Source organism: Urocitellus parryii, chromosome 1, assembly GCF_045843805.1.
Source record: "Urocitellus parryii isolate mUroPar1 chromosome 1, mUroPar1.hap1, whole genome shotgun sequence".
Lineage (NCBI taxonomy): Eukaryota > Metazoa > Chordata > Mammalia > Rodentia > Sciuridae > Urocitellus > Urocitellus parryii.
The window spans coordinates 36,552,026-36,568,474 of NC_135531.1; positions in this window are offsets into that span (position 1 = coordinate 36,552,026).

Consider the following 16,449-nt stretch of genomic DNA (forward strand, 5'->3'; position numbering starts at 1 on the left):
TGACCTTGAAAATCCCCTTGTCCCTTCAAAGTTTTCCATGCCTTAATTGCATTTATAGCGATCTGAGCGTATACGCCAGGATCATATCTGAGCTGATGCATCTGCTCTTGAAAATCCTCTTTTCCCAGTAACATCTTCAGGTCTCGTTCAGGGTAACCTGCTTCTGCATTTCGCCTAGCTGTCTCCTTGCAAAATTCCTCATTGGCAATTTTCCATAATAAATACTGTCCTCTATTTAGCACAGAATTACACACGTTAGCCCAATCTGCTGGTGTTAAATTCCAGCCGGTAATAGATTCGACCATACTGACTGTGAAGGGAGCGGCCGGGCCGTAGGCTGCTACAGCTTCCTTTAATTGCTTTATTATTTTGAAATCTAAGGCACGGTAAACTCGTTCTTTTTCTTCTCCCTGCTCAACTACAGGGCATGCTAGTTTTTGGGGTCCTGCCTCAGGATTCTGTTCATCATCTATGGAGGCAGGTAAAGCTGTTGGTTGAACTATGCCCTCTGGTGGTGGAACGGAGTTAGTAGCAGCCTCCCTATCTGACGACCGTTTTTTCCCTGAGCTTGCCTTGTTCAAATTTTCTTCTATCTGACTAGCTTGAGAGACCTTTTGTTTTGCTTGACCTAATATGTTTTCTGCCATGGCCTGGACCTCTAACAATTTACTTAACAGTTTTTCGGTTTGTTTTTTACTAGATTCTAATCTACTATAAAGGTAACGTAACCCAATAAGATAGGATAGAAGAAAGCCAAAACAGAATGAAACAGAAACGGAGAGGAGGAAAATGATTATGTCAATTTTCTCTCTCTCAGGGCCGAATAACTTCAAACCTTGAGCTAGCCATTTTTCCCAATTTGCCTGACAAAATTGTAAGGCTAGAGAGCCTGAAATAAAAGCAGAATAAATCAAAACAGAAATACCCATTCTGTCGCCTTTCCTTAGGGGCGAGCGATATTACTCACCTTTAAGTTTTGGGCGTTCCCAGTACAGGGCCACCAAAATGCCGCAAACTGCCCGGGCCGGGTCAAGCGAGCTGGCTGAGCCCCGTTCCTGCCGCTCGCAGATCACTGCCTGCGGCACCCCTGCTGAGCGATCCCCTGCTGAGCTGTCAGTGCACACGGGCTTGCAATCTTGCAACCCGGTTGGGCACAAAAACACAAGCCAGTCAAACTGAGACAAAGTTTTATTTAGAGAGAGGCCATGTGCGTCCCCTAACAAGTGGGTCCACACGTGTGTGTCTACCTGAGCGGGGGGGGGGGGGGGGGGGGGGGGGGGTTTCCCCTTCCCCCGGAACACCCTCCTACCATCCTTTCCCAACCAATGGGAACTCTCCCATTACAAGAGTGACATGAGTAACCTGAGTCCTGAAAATGGGCCCAGCTGGACAGCATGAGTCCAATTACCATATGAATGTGAATTGCTGGCTGGCAGTCAATAAAATCCAAAGGTGCCTGTATCAATATTTTTGCTGTGGCTCCTAACAGTTTTTGAGATAAAAACCTGCTGAAATGGTCAACAAAGAAGAGGAAAGGAAGAATGGATCGTTCATTCTTCCAACATGTGAGAAGAAGATAGGAGGATACCCTGTGCCACAACACCACAACACTAATTGAGTGTGAAAGAGAACCTCAGTGGTTCCCACAGCACTCATAGCATAGGTGGAGCAAGAGCTGACTGGCTGCTAAGTATAGACCTTCTTATGGTTTTTCTCCACCACCCCCAGGGCTTTGTTTGGCTTTTGTCTTCAATCTATTCTCTCACATCATAGATGGTTGCAACATATCTAAGTGTTATTTCCTCATATAACAAGTACTCAAAGGCTGCAAGAGGGGAAAAGGACAACCTTCTCTAAATCCCTTTGGAAAAGCAAGCAAGAAAACTTTTCTGGAAACTCCTCATGAACATCTCCTCATATCTCATTGGGCAGAATTGAGTCACACACCCTCTCCTAAATGAATCATTATAGAGGGAACATAAGTATCAGAATTAGCTTTAGCTTTCTCTAAAAACCATGCAAGATCCTGTTCACAAGGAAGATGGGGCAATTGACAGAATGGTGGGCAAAAATTGGTCTGTCATTCGGATTCCTCAGCTGGAATCTGGTCCACTTTAGCATCCCACTTCCTGTGTATGGGTATGGATGCCTGGGGACTGCACAGAGATTGAACAATTAATCACTAGACTTCTGCTAGGCTTGTGGCTTTATGACAATACATTCCCTTTAAACTGTAATTGGTGGCTGGTTGATTTAATTTTAGAGATTCTATTTACTAGTATATTGGTCAGTACTCTTAGTTGCACAGGATAGAAATTAACCCAATCTAGATTAATCAATTGATTCACATAATGAAAAGTTCAGGAAGTTGGTCGTGTTTCAATCATGATTGAATCCAAGAGGTTAGTTGATGTCCTTAGTGCAAGTGTTAGGCAGCTTTCTGTCACTATATCAAATATTGGTTTCAGAGTCTCCAGTCCATGATTGGTTGGCCCTGTTCTTTCAGGCTTGTGGTAAGACATGAGACAGCACATCATGGGCATGGTGAAAAAAACTTGTTTACCTCATGGCCCAGAAATGAAAGAGATAAAGGAAGAAGGTTGTAGCCCAGTGGTAGAACACTTGCCTAGCATGTGTGAGGCACTGAATTTGATTCTTAGCACTGCATATAAATGCAATAACAATAAAAACCCATTAACAACTAAAAAATATTTTTTAAAAATTGTATTAAAAAAGAATATTAGTAAGCAAACAAATCAGGACAACAGGATAGAACAGATTGACTGGACAAGAGGATGGTGATAATGAGATGATGAAGAAATACTTATTTCTTGTGACAGTCAAGCTGAGATAGGCTTGATGAGGAGCAAGCCATCTGAAGCCCTGAGTATTGCAAGAGAAATAATAGCAGGTGCAAAGGCCCTGCGACAAATAAACACAGAAGTTCAAAGAACAGAACAAAAAAAAAGCAAGTATAACTGAGTTGTTTTGAAGAAGTAATAAGAGTTTGTCAGACTTAGAGATGGGCAGGTAGGAGGATCAGAATTTACTTAAGACAAAGAGAATAGTATCATGATAGTGCAGGAGCCATAATTTTAACATGTTTAAGAACATGGTAATTGGTTTTGTGGGCCCAGGAGCCAGTTGTTAGTAATAGGCTGTGAAGTAAATTCACACCAACCAAACTTCTGATGCTCAGTATGATATGATCAGAATGCCAGTTTTAAATACGATTGCCTGGAAAAGTCCAGACAAATAACATCTGAAATCAGGAATATAGAAGGTCAATTCACAAGCATATTTAAAAATGTTTTTAAAAATTTTCTATAATTTAAGTTCACCGTGAAGATGGAAAAATGAATATAGTAGAGAATACTCAAATGAAAAGATACACTAAAAAGGAAAAAACAAAATAAAACAAAACTATCTTTGATAGATAGAAGCTATCTTTGACAAACACACTGTTATGTCTTGTCTAGGATTAATAATTTGTTTCCCTTATGAAAAAGTGCATAACTCTAACTGTCATGGCTTCCAATCTAGCAAACTAAATGTTACTATGCAAGCGAATTACAAGACACTGATTTTCAATATTTTAGTGCATCTTCCCAGTCAAAATAAAAGTCCCAAATTGTAGCAAATGGTAAGATAAAGAATAATTAAGGAGAAATATGTCCATAGTAGATATCAACATATTATTAACAAAGCTGTAAACCTAAAAAAAAATGACAGGGGAAGGAAGGAAGGAAAGGAGGGAGGGAGGAAGGGAGGGAGAAAGAAGGAAAGAAAGGAAGGGAGGGAAGGAGGGAGGGAGAAAGAAGCTTGTTTGTCATTTGAATGTGGACTGGAAGTCTCAGCTTCTGAGCTACAAAAAGATTCTAAATCATTGTACCCACATGCTGAACACTTCTATCTAAATAAGTAGTAAAAGTGTGTGATATAGTAAACATGAGAACTTGATTTAGGAATTTATTTACTTGATTCTCCTCCTTGGAATGAAGAAATAAGTTATTGTTATATTAACTTTTTGTTTTATGGATTTTAAAACTAGAAGTTTGTGTCTACTTTGTATCAGTTTTTCTGATGATCATAAAGGAACTACAGAATACAAAATTGTGGGTTTAGGTATAACATATTTTAATCCTTGCAAACATTAGATTTTCATTAAAATAAAAAATAGTTGTAATGCATATTTGTGATTTTTTTTTCCCTTGACTTCTTACCATGTGAATCTCTTTCCTATATTTAGGGAATCCTTCATGAATGTTTCTTAATATCTTCCTCCCACAAGCAGAAGATGGGAACACCAAATAATCTCTTTCTCAGATCACCTAACAGGTTGAGAGAAAGCACATGACCTGGCTTCAGCATGTCATATACAGCCACCCGGGGCTTTAAATCTGAAGCTAGTGTTACAAAGAAGCAAGGCAAGTGGATAATTTTTCTGATAGTGACCACCCTGACTGCCCCGTCCATTTTCTAGGGGCAAAGGTCAAGAGTGAGTTCAGGACCAGTGACATGAGCCCCAGCTCCACCATCCTGCAGAGACCACAGGTCCCTCCTGACTGCCTGGGGATGGTTGCTCTACTGGCTGGCCAGTCACCCTTCCTTTCTCCCCACTCTCTAATCCTGGTTCCTCAGTCTTCCTGAAAAATTTCTGAGATGCTCAGTATCATTTCAGTAAATTCCTTTTTTGCTTAAACCAGCTTGACCTTGAATTCACTTCAGTGACCAACTTTCTATGGCTGTACCTTTTTGAAGTTTCCACATTTTATTTACATTAAAAACCAAAAACCTCTAACATCATTTTATTACCCATGTTGTCACTGGGAGATTATATGCATGGAGATTTAACTGTTAGGTGTTATAATCCAACTGTGCCTGCGTCTTTTTAAAAAAAATTGGTCCCTGTGATATCCAGAAAACAAATGAAAATAATGTCATGGACCTTATGAAGGTGGGTGGCATGTGGAGGCCTAATCAGAGGTGAAGAAAGTCTAATTAGAGGGTTGGAAGAAGAAACCAGGTAAGTGTAACACAGTTCATTCTCGGGAGCAACCAGCTTACAGGTGGTGTGTGCTCTGCTGCTCTCTGCCATGAGGTAAGCTGGCAGCATCAGTCTGTCCTTTCTGAAAAGGCCAGACCTGGTCTACCATTGCCTGGTTCTGAAGGGTGAGTCTGTAATTCTGAGGTTCAGTATGAGGAAGGCCACTGTTGTTTTCACTCACCTGAACCACGGCCTTTACCTAGACTTTTAGTAGTAATGAGTGCAATACTTCAGTGCAACTGCACAACTGTTTCATAATTTGACAGACAAGGACTGAGTTTTTTTTGTTTGTTTGTTTGTTTGTTTGTTTTTTAAATATTTATTTATTTTTAGTTCTCAGCAGACACAACATCTTTTGTTTGTATGTGGTGCTGAGGATCGAACCCGGGCCGCACGCATGCCAGGCGAGCGCGTTATCACTTGAGCCACATCCCCAGCCCAAAATATTTTTAGTTGTAGTTGAACACAATACTTTTATTTTATTTGTTTATTTATATGTGGTTCTGAGGATCGAACCCAGGGCCTCACACATGCAAGGCAAGCACTTTGCCACTGAGCCACAGCCTCAGCCCCTAAGGACTGAGTTTTTATTTCACCACCTCAGACTCATGCAAATTTATACAAATTCTCCTAGATGCACTTGCAGAGTAAAATTCTATTTTGTTATTTTTTTCTTCTTGTCTGGGGCTAAATCCAATCAGGACAGAGAAAGCTACAGTAATTTAAACAGGAAAAGTTTAATATTAAGAATTACTAAGTTATGGGATTGGCTTATAAGGGGCTGACTGACTAAGAAGTTATGAAAACTCCAAAGAATGTAAGAACAGGAAACATAAGGAGCCCCCATTAGCCTGAGATCAGACTTTGTTGAGAACTTGGCTGTAGCTCATGGAAAGGCATAGAAGTCACTGTTGTGGCCTGTGCTCATGAATTTGCTGGAAATGCATCCTCTAGGGTACCAGGAAAAGTGTTTGGGACTCACCAGTGGCACTGGCTACAAAATTGGTTAAGGCAAAAAGTAAAAACCCTTTTTTCCTCTCCCATTGTGTGTTAGTTGGCTTTTTGTCTCTGTGGCCCAAATGCCTGACATATATCACTAAGAAGAAAGATTTATTTTAGCTCATGGTTCAGAGATTTCAGTCTAAGGTTGGCTGGCTCCAAGCAGAAACATCAAGGCGGAAGGGCATGGTAGAGGAAAGCCTTCACCTCATTGCAACCAGGAAGCAGAGGAAGCTAGAAGAAAGGGAGGGGGATAAAGTTCCCAAGGGCATGTCACCAAGGACTTGCTCCCTTCAACTAGGTCCTACCTCCCAGTAGTCCATTATCAATAGATTAATCCACTGAGAAGGTCAGAGTCTTCATGGTCTAATCACTTCCTCAGAACCCCACTTCTGAACATTGCTGACATTGCTGCAATGGGAACCAAACCTCCAACCCATGAGCTTTTGGAGGATGTTGCAGATACAAACCATAACACAGTGTATTTCTAGAAACTTCCTAGGAAAGGAAGACTATGACTTTAATCTGAAAATCTTGTGCTATAGTTTCTCATACCTTTTCTCCCCAAGCCAGTCATTCCCCCAGTCCTATCATTTCCAAATTCCTGAAAAATCTAAAAATCCTAAAATCACTGTAAGTTCATTCACTTTCCTCCTAACCCTTATGGATTTATCACTTTTTAGAAAATGCATGTGTTGTCATTTCAGCCAGTTCTCACAAGGGAAAAATGTCAATGTGTTTTCAATGCATATCTTAACTTGTCTCTGGTTGAAGCCTGAACGAGTTGAAAGAGAGAACCAACAGGAGACAGACATGAGGAGATTGACAGCAAGGAACTGGCTTATGTGATGTGGGAGTGTCCAGCAAATCCAGAGGGCAAGAGATGAGGAAGGGCAGGCTAGAACTCTCTCCCACAGGAGCAGAGGCTGCACCCCACATTTGTTCTTCTTTAAAGAAGGCTTGCTCTCTCTTTAAGCTTTTCAAATAACTGAATCAGATCCACCCAGATTATCTAATATCCCTTAATGTCACCCTACTATGAACTTTAGTTATATCTACAAAACACCTTCTCAACAACACCTACATTAGTGTTTGCTTGAATAACCAGGGACTGTAGCCTTGCCAAGTGGATGAACAAAACAGAACATCACACCCTTATTATGGATTGGATGTTTTTAGGGTTGTAAAAACAGTGCTTGAGTATTTCTTTTGAAAAAATCTGCGTCATATTTTAGCACTTACTTTGGAATTTCACATCTATTATGACACTTTAACTTCCATATATAACATCTTGATGCTCGGCCTCACAGAACCATTCAGACTAATGAACCTCTTGTTTGTTGAATTTCCCAAACCCCCCAAACTCACTCTCCTCCTATTCCATAGCCCACTGTTCAGGACATATCTTGGCCTCTCTGTTTCCTAAACTGGCTACTGGTTCTGCACTAGAAAATACCAAGCCACTCAAAGTTCAGCACCTTCCCTGCCAGTGATACAAACCAGTGATACAAACCTTGTTACCCAAGGAATTAAATACCAAAGCCACAGTTATCCAAAACCTTTTGTAGTAGTATTCTTGCAGAATCTTCTCACAAAAACAAATGGTTTGCTTTTCCTCAAGGTACTCTATTTTCTCACATTTCTTAACTGACTTGTGCTCTCCTGTCCAAAATGTCTTGGCCCCATTTATGCCTATGAATTCTTTTTTTTTTTTAAATCCTTGAGTGGATGTTATGTTTTCCTCTTCACCACTTCACACTCCTTATAGTATCTATATTTTTCTGGCTTACATTAGAATCACTCCACATGTTGTTATTTTCCACCCATTCCTAGATTTTAAGCTCCTTGAGGACAGGGACCCTTCTAGTTTTTACTTCTATTGCTGCTAGAATCTAGCACAATGCCTTGCCCAAAACAGACATTTAACTCTATTTTTCAGAGGTGAATGTAGCTAATCAGGTCATTATTTTTCTAAACATGTATGCAATGAACTACACATGTGATCTCTATAACAGAAAACATGGCTTTGAGTCTTTCCTTATTAGTCTTATCTCTTCTAGTTCTCATTCTCTTCAGCTTTAAAATGAGAGGCTTGGCATGGGCCAGATGATTTTCAAACTTGCTATGTTCTTAAGTTCCATAATTTTCCAGTGCTTACAACAAGAATACTAGCTTGTTTTCACAGTTCCTTAAAGCAATAATGTTGATCTGAGGAAGAAGACATAATAATTCAGGTGATTGATAGGTTGATTTGCAAAGATTATAGTCATTTGGCAGGTCTGACCTGCCCTGCTCTGTCTTGCCCTCCCTGGGAAAGCTTGCTTCCCAGAACCCTTCTGTAAGAGAGCAGAAAATCTGGTCAAAGGTGTGAGGATGGTAGCAGCTAAGATCTTAGCAAATGAAGGGAAAGAAGAAATTGAAGGCACCATATCAAAAAGAGGTAGATATATTAGAATTTTTAGGCCTTGAAGAAAGAATACAATCAAAACAAACAAAAAACCCTTTTAGTAATAGGAAAACTTGCCTAAGAATATCTATTCTTCTGATTTTGAAAAAATAAATTCAGTTTAGGTTATTTCTAGGTTTACAGGAAAACTGCAAATATTGTACAACAGTCCCAAATATACTCCATTCCTAGTTTTTCCTATTGTTAATGTCTTCTTACCTATAGTACGTTTGTCACAACTAATAAACCAATGTTGAGACATTATAATTAACTGAATTCTGTAAGTCTATACTTTATTTGGATTTCCTAAGTTTTTACCCAACATTATTTATTTATTTTCAGAGCTAGGGATTGAACTTGGGACGTGTGCATCCTAAGTGAGTGCTCTAACCACTGGGTTATATCACCAATACCCAATACTCCTTTTTTGTTCAGGATCCCTTCCAGGGTATCACATTACATTAAGTTGGTATGTTCCCATAGACAGTTTTTTAACTTTCCTTGTTTGGGAGTGATCTTGATGATCTGAGGAGTACTGGTCAACTATTTTGTAGAATGACCCTCAACTGGGGTTTGACTGATGTTTTCCTCATGGTTAGACTGAGGTTATGGGTTTTCTGAAGGAAGACCACAGAGGTCAAAGTGCCATTGTCATTAAATCATATCAAGGGCACATACCATAAATGTAACTTATCACTGTTCATGTTACCCTTGATATCTGGCCAAAGCAGTGTTTATTGGTTTCCTTGCTGAGAAGTTAATCTTTTTTTCCCTTTCCATACTGTGTTCTTCAAAGGGAAATCACTAAGCATAGCCCACACATGAGTGTTGGTACTCCTCTGACTTTATTTCCTAATTTTTCTCCAGATTTGTCTTGTTTTTATCATAGTCTCATTGTCACTCTGGCTCCATCTCCCATATTCCTTTCTCCCATCCCCTGATATAGCAGCAGTCATTTCCTTTGTGACAGTTGAATCTCTATGAAAAACCATTCCTTTTTCCCATCTCCATTTCACAAAAATATGGTATGTTAGTTAGTATTACATTACAAACTACCCATAAACTCAGTGATTGAAAAAAATGACTTGCTCACATGTCTGTGGATTAGCCAGTGGTCAACTGATCCAGGCTGGATTCAGCAGAAAGGCTCTCTTCAGGCTGTGGTTCTGTCAAGCTCAGATTTTCTGCTATATTTACATTCTGGAACCCAGAATAGAGAGAGTAGCTACCCCAAATGGAGAATTCTGAAAGCAACGACAGAATGCTAGAGGACAAGCCCTACTGCACAAACTCTCACTAAGCCCCAGTTTGCATCATTTCTGTCAAAAAGCCAAAATATGTCATATAGTTAAGTCCAAAGCCAAGGTGAGGGAACATACATGCTGCCTTTGTGAGAGGAACTGCAGAGCCACGTGGCAAAGAGTGTGGATACAGAGATGAACAAAGAATTGGGGCCAGTTATTCAGTACACCTCAGTTAATCATAGTAGTCTCCAGTTTCAGTGCAGGGAAGAACCACTTCTTGGCGACCACTCCAGATATGGGTATGAGCCAAGAGAAAGCAGTAAGCATTAGTTGCATTGATCTTCAGTCATGGCACTGGGGGAAGTAGGCTTGGTGGAAAATGGAGCTGGGGGTGGGTGGGGGGACCAAAAGCAAACACATTAGGAAGATTTCATATTCTTCTTATATCAAAGATCTTTAGCTATATTTTATTTTATCTTTGGCTCTTACATTCTCTTTTTCTTACTTCCTCCCACACAGATATTCCTGAAAAATAAAAGATAAGGGGTGGGGAGATAACAAATCAGTTTCTCAAACTTTTCCCCAATCCAATCTAAATCAATGAAACAGAAGCTGGCTTCATGCTATGAGAACAGCTCTGTGACCACACAATAGAATACATTATTTAGATCTTTTTTTTTTTTCAGTGCTGGGTTTGAAACCCAGGGCCTCACACATGCTAGGCAAGTGCTCTACCACTGAGCTGCATCCCCAGTCCTTAATGGAGATATTTTGTTTCTCACCAATCTCATTATCAGAAATTCCCTGTTGATGGTTCTGAAGACTTTTTCATATATCCAGTGGCCATTTGAATTTCTTCTCTTGAGAAGTGTCTGTTTAGTTCATTTGTCCATTTACTAATTGGGTTATTTATTTTGGGGTGTTACGTTTTTGAGTTCTTTATATATTCTGGATATTAACCCTTTGTTGGAAAAGTAGCTGGCAAAGATTTTATTCCATTATATAGGTTCTCTCTTCATGCTCTTGCTTCCTTTGCTGTGCAGCTTTTTAATTTAATATCATCTTATTTACTAATTCTTGATATTATTTTCTGAGCTTTAGGAGTCCTATTGAGGAAGTCCTTGCCTGCATCTATATGTTGGAGTGTTAGCCCTACATTTTCTTCTAGTAGTTGCAAAGTTCTTATCTAATTCCTAGATATTTGAACCATTTTGAGTCAACTTTTGCACAGGATGAGAGATAGAAATCTCGTTTCATTCTACAAACACTGTGCTTTTATCTATCTGCTTATTTGTTTATTTATTTATTTTTAATATATGACAGAGGAATGTATTACAATTCTTATTACACACATAGAGCACAATTTTTCATTTCTCTGGTTGCATACAGAGTATTTTCACACCAATTCATGTCTTCATACACATACTTTGGATAATAATGATCATCACATTCCACCATCATTTCTAACCCCATGCCCCTCTTTTCCTCTCCAACCCCTCTGCCCTATCTAGAGTTCATCTATTCCTTCCATGCTCCCTCTCCCTATTAAAACACTGTGATTTTAAAAGAACCTTCACAACAATCCTTTAAGTCTCTATTTGCAGATAAACAAACCAATGTCAATAGAAGGATTCCAGTCAAGGACTCTTTGACCAAAACAATTCAGTACTTTTTCTACTATGGAATGAGGGTTGCACAAATGAGAAATCAAATGTTAACAGTAGCTTTAAAACATAATATTCATCTAATCATATGATGTTATGGGAAACTTCATTAAATAAAATATTCTCACTTATAATTTAATGCAACTTGGAAAAAATTATTTATCCCATAGTTTTCAAATATTTTTAATTTATTAAAAAACTAGATTCAGCTGGGTGTAGTGGCGCATGCTTGTAATCCCAGTGGCTAGGGAGGCTGAGACAGGAAGATTGCGAGTTCAAAGCCAACCTCAGCAACTTAACAAGGCACTAAGCAACTCAGTGAGACCCTGTCTCTAAATAAAATAAGTCTTGGAATGTTGCTCTGTGGTTGAATGCCCCTGAGTTTAATCTCTAGTAACAAAAAATTTAAAAAAAAAATAGATTCAGGGGCTGGGGTTTTGGCTCAGTGGTAGAGGACTCACTTAACATGGGTGAGGCACTGGATTTGATTCTCAGCACCACATAAAAATAAAATAAAATAAAGTTATTGTGTGTTCATCCATCTACAACTAGAAATTTAAAAAAAAAAAAAAACTAGATTCATATATAGTTCCTAAGTTGTACATGTGTTAAATGATAATTGCTAACTTCACAAAAACTCACACAACACTATTAAATTAACATATTATTTGAATTATTTATGTCGAAGTCATTGTGAGTATATTAGCTCCAGGTAGCACATAATATCTTTTGTGTCTTTGCCACATTTGATTTCTCAGCTCAGAAATATGGAAAAATTGGCCTGATGTTGACATTTGATTTGGGAAAACACTGAATTTCCTCTTATACCAGAAAAGCAACTTGGAACATTTTAGAGCGAGAACCCATTTTTAAAGTAAAAGATTGATGGGTAGTGAGGATGTGGGAAAAAAAGTACACTCATGCACTGCTGGTGGGACTGCAAATTGGTGAAGCCAAATGGAAAGCAGTATGGAGATTTCTTGGAAAATCGGGAATGGAGCCACCATTTGACCCTGCTGTCCCTCTCCTTGGTCTATACCCAAAGGACTTAAAAACAGCATACTACAGGAACACAGCCACATCAATGTTTATAGCAGCAGAATTCACAATAGCTAAACGTTGGAACCAACCTAGATGCCCTTCAATACATGAATGGATAAAAAAATGTGGCATATATACATACTAGAATATTACTCAGCAATACAAGAGAATAAAATCATGGCATTTGTAGGTAAATGGATGGAGTTAGAGAAGATAATGATAAGTGAAGTTAGCCAATCCCAAAAAATCAAATGCCGAATGTTTCCTTTGATATAAGGAGGCTGATTCATAGTGGGATAGAGAGAGTGAGCATGGGAGAAATAGATGAACTCTAGATAAGTCAGAGGAGTTGGAGAGGAAGAGAGGGGCATGGGGTTAGAAATGATGGTGGAATGTGATGATCATTATTATCCAAAGTACATGTATGAAGACAAAAATTGGTGTGAATATACTATGTATACAACCAGAGATATGAAAAATTGTGCTCTGTATGTGTAGTAAGAATTGTAATATATTCTGCTACCATATATAAGTTTAAAAATTTTACATTAAAAAAAAGATTGATGGATATTTACTAAGTGGTTCATACAATTAAATTAAGTCTTGTTTGGGCATGTCTTCCAGAGAATCAACACTTTGTAATTGTCACCTGTGATCTACATAATTCAGATGCCTGAAGTAATATCTTATGCAACCCATGTTATGACCATCTTATGCAAGTGGTAAGACTTGCTCCATTTACCTGTTATGTAAGTATGATCACATTTCTTTAATTTTTCTAGTCAATATCTTGAAAATCAGTTTACCTTTATTCTCAAGAACAAGAAAATTTTCTTTCAAGACCTCTCTGTGTCCGCCACCATAATAATCTAAGAATGCAATCTAAGGCATAGTTCTGTTTCCAAATACCATGTAGAAAAAGAAAGATTGGCATCTACAAGTACTGTTGCTATGGTTGCTACCATAATGTTTTGTTACTGAATTCTGAATTCTGGAGCCCGAGTCCTCCATTTAACACATTTTATACTAAAATATTCACTGAACATCTTTGACATGCCAGATGCTAGACTAGGCACCAGGTATATAATGAAGAACACTGAACATGGCTCTTTGCTTGTGAGGTTTTCTCAATACTATAGTCAAGAAGATGATATCATTGTTGGACTAGATAGACCAGTTTATGGAGTTGTTCCATGGTTGTGTTCTGTTAAAACTCTCCTGGATCACATATAGACTCAGACATTGTATCCTAGTTGGCAGGGATTTGAGAGTCTTGACCCTAAACTGCACCTTCAAGTAGAAAAAGAGTCTGCCTCCATGCCCAAACACTGAGGCCTGGAGGTCAAGCCTGGATCATCAACTGAAAGTATTCCAGTCCTTCAGGTGAGTTTCTCTTTGTGGCACTTGGTGCCTTGCCTCCCAAAAGGTTCTCTGACTCCGAGTTCAGCAGTTCAGGTTAGTAATGTTGCTCTCACTTTACCAGAAAGCTCTGCATCCTTGTGCAACTCATATACTTCTTCCCAGAATTTCTGTACAACAGTGAAAGAAACTGCTGTTAATCCATATCCGGGGGAGAGGGACATCTTGTGATCTTTGTGACCTTACATTTATGCAAAAAATGGGAAACCACTGCAGAAAGCCTTCACAGAATAGTCAAGACTAGTGAATCCCCATGTGACTCTACCTAGAGAAAAAAAAATGAGGCTACTACAATGAAACAAGAATCTGCCATCATCTTGGGGGAGAGGAGCAAAGATAATACTCTTGGATCAACTCCAGGAAATCTTATTTATAGACCTAATTTTCTAATAAATATGATTGTATGTGTGTGTGTGTGTGTGTGTGTGTGTGTATGTATGTGTTGAGCAACAAAGAGCAAAGTGATGTTCTTAGGGGTAGGGGAGAAAAGACACTAATTTTCCACACACAAAAAAAATTATGTGTGTGTGTTTATGCACATACATGCTTGTGTGTATGTATGTGTGTTTATAGCATAGGGTATTATTTTAGTCTGTTTTCTTTTGCTGTAACAGAATACCTGACATTGGGTAATTTATAAAGAACAGAAATTTACTTCTTATAGTTCTAGAGGCTGGAAAGTCCAAGAGCATGGCACCAGCATGTGGCAAATGCCTTCTTTCTGAGTTATAACATGGCAGCGTATCACATGGTAAGGAAGCACACACATGAGACAGATAATAATGGGTTGAACTCACCCTTTCAGTAGGAACCTACTCCTGAAATAACCAACACACTCCCCCGATAACAGTCCTGAACTGCTGGGTGCAGTGGATGCCTGTCATCCCAGCAATTCAGGAGGCTGAGACAAGAGGATTACAAGCTCAAGGCCAGCCTCAGCAACACAGTGAGGTTCTGTCTCAAAATAAAAAATAAAAAGAACAAGGATGTTGCTCAGTGGTACTTTTGTGTTCAACCCCCAGAACCAAACAAACAAAGACAAAAGAAACACAGCAAAAATAAGACAGAACCTCCTTGACCTATTCTTGAGAGTGGTGCCATCATGACCTAATTCCCTCTTCAAGGTCAACCTCTTAATACTGTTAACAGTGGCCATTAGATTTCAATGTGAGTTTTGAAGGGCACATTCAAATCATAAGTTGTTAAATATAAATATAAAATATTTTTATAGTTATGCTACTGTATACTTTATATAGGGGATTTTAGTTGGAGATCTTATATTTTAGACAGAACATTTAGTTTTCACTTTCTTAGCCCATAAAATCTAGAAATGGAAACCTCTGATGTCTCCCATTCCAATCTTCAAGTCATTACCCCAAACTGTTGACAAAATTAAGCTGTACAGATCAGGTTGACCCGCTGGAGAGCCGCTCACTAGTGTGCATGATGTGTCAGGGAGAAATGGGCCAGGCCTCTGCACTTAACAAAATTCTCAGTTGGTTTCCAGACTCCACCACTTAGTAAGTGTGACTCTGGGCAAATTGCCTAATCCCAAAGTCTTGGTTTTTCCCTTTTCTAAAATCTGGAGGGAAATATTTGTGGTATCATTGGTGGTATTCCAAGCAAGAGCAATTTAAAAAAAAAAATTTGTGTGTGGTTGTAGATGGACAACATGCCTTTATTTTATTTGTTTATTTTTATGCAGCGCTAAGAATCGAACCCAATGCCTCACAAGTGCAAGGCAAATGCTCTGCCACTGAGCTACAGACCTAGCCCAAGACCAATTTATTATTGCAATTAGGACAGGGAAGTCAGTCCTCTGCTTCAAAGAATCTTTGCAAACTGTAATGTGTCTGAAGCTGGTCACTGTTCCTAGTATTTATTCTCTCATTCTTCTAATATTAATAAAACAATAGTAGTTTTAGCTGGCTGTGTGACTTAGCTAAGATTTATACTTACTTTTTCTCTTGAAGTTGGGTGGCCATGTGGCTAACTACACGCCAGTGGCTTGTGAGGAGTGGTGCTGTATGCATCCTTCACATCATGCACTTAAATGAACATTTCCTCCCCCATTTTCATCCCACTCACCCTTCCTATTATAGGGGTGAATTGTGTCCCTCCCTCCACCAAATTCTTACCTTGAAGTCCTAATCCCTAGTATTTTAAGGTGTGGGCTTATTTGGAATTAGGGTCATGGCAGATGTAATTGACTGAGATGAGGTCTGTCTTGGTTTGGACACAAGGTATCCTCCCTAAGCTCCTGTGTTAATGCAGGAATGTTTGCAGCTAAAGTGGATTGTGACAGCTACAACCTCATCACTCCAGCCTAAATTGAACGCACTGACTGGCTGGTAACTGTTGGCAGGCCGGGTGTGGCTGTAGGAGGTGCGTCACTGGGGACGTGCCCCAGAAGACTTGTTCTTCCCTGCAGCCTTTCCCCCCTCCCTCTCTTCACTTCCTTCTGTCATAAGGGGAGCAGCTTCCCTCCACCACACCCTTCTGCCATGATGTTCTGCCTCGCTGGGACCCAGAGCAATGGAGTCAGCCAACCACAGACTGAGACCTCTGATACTGTGAGCCAAAATCAAG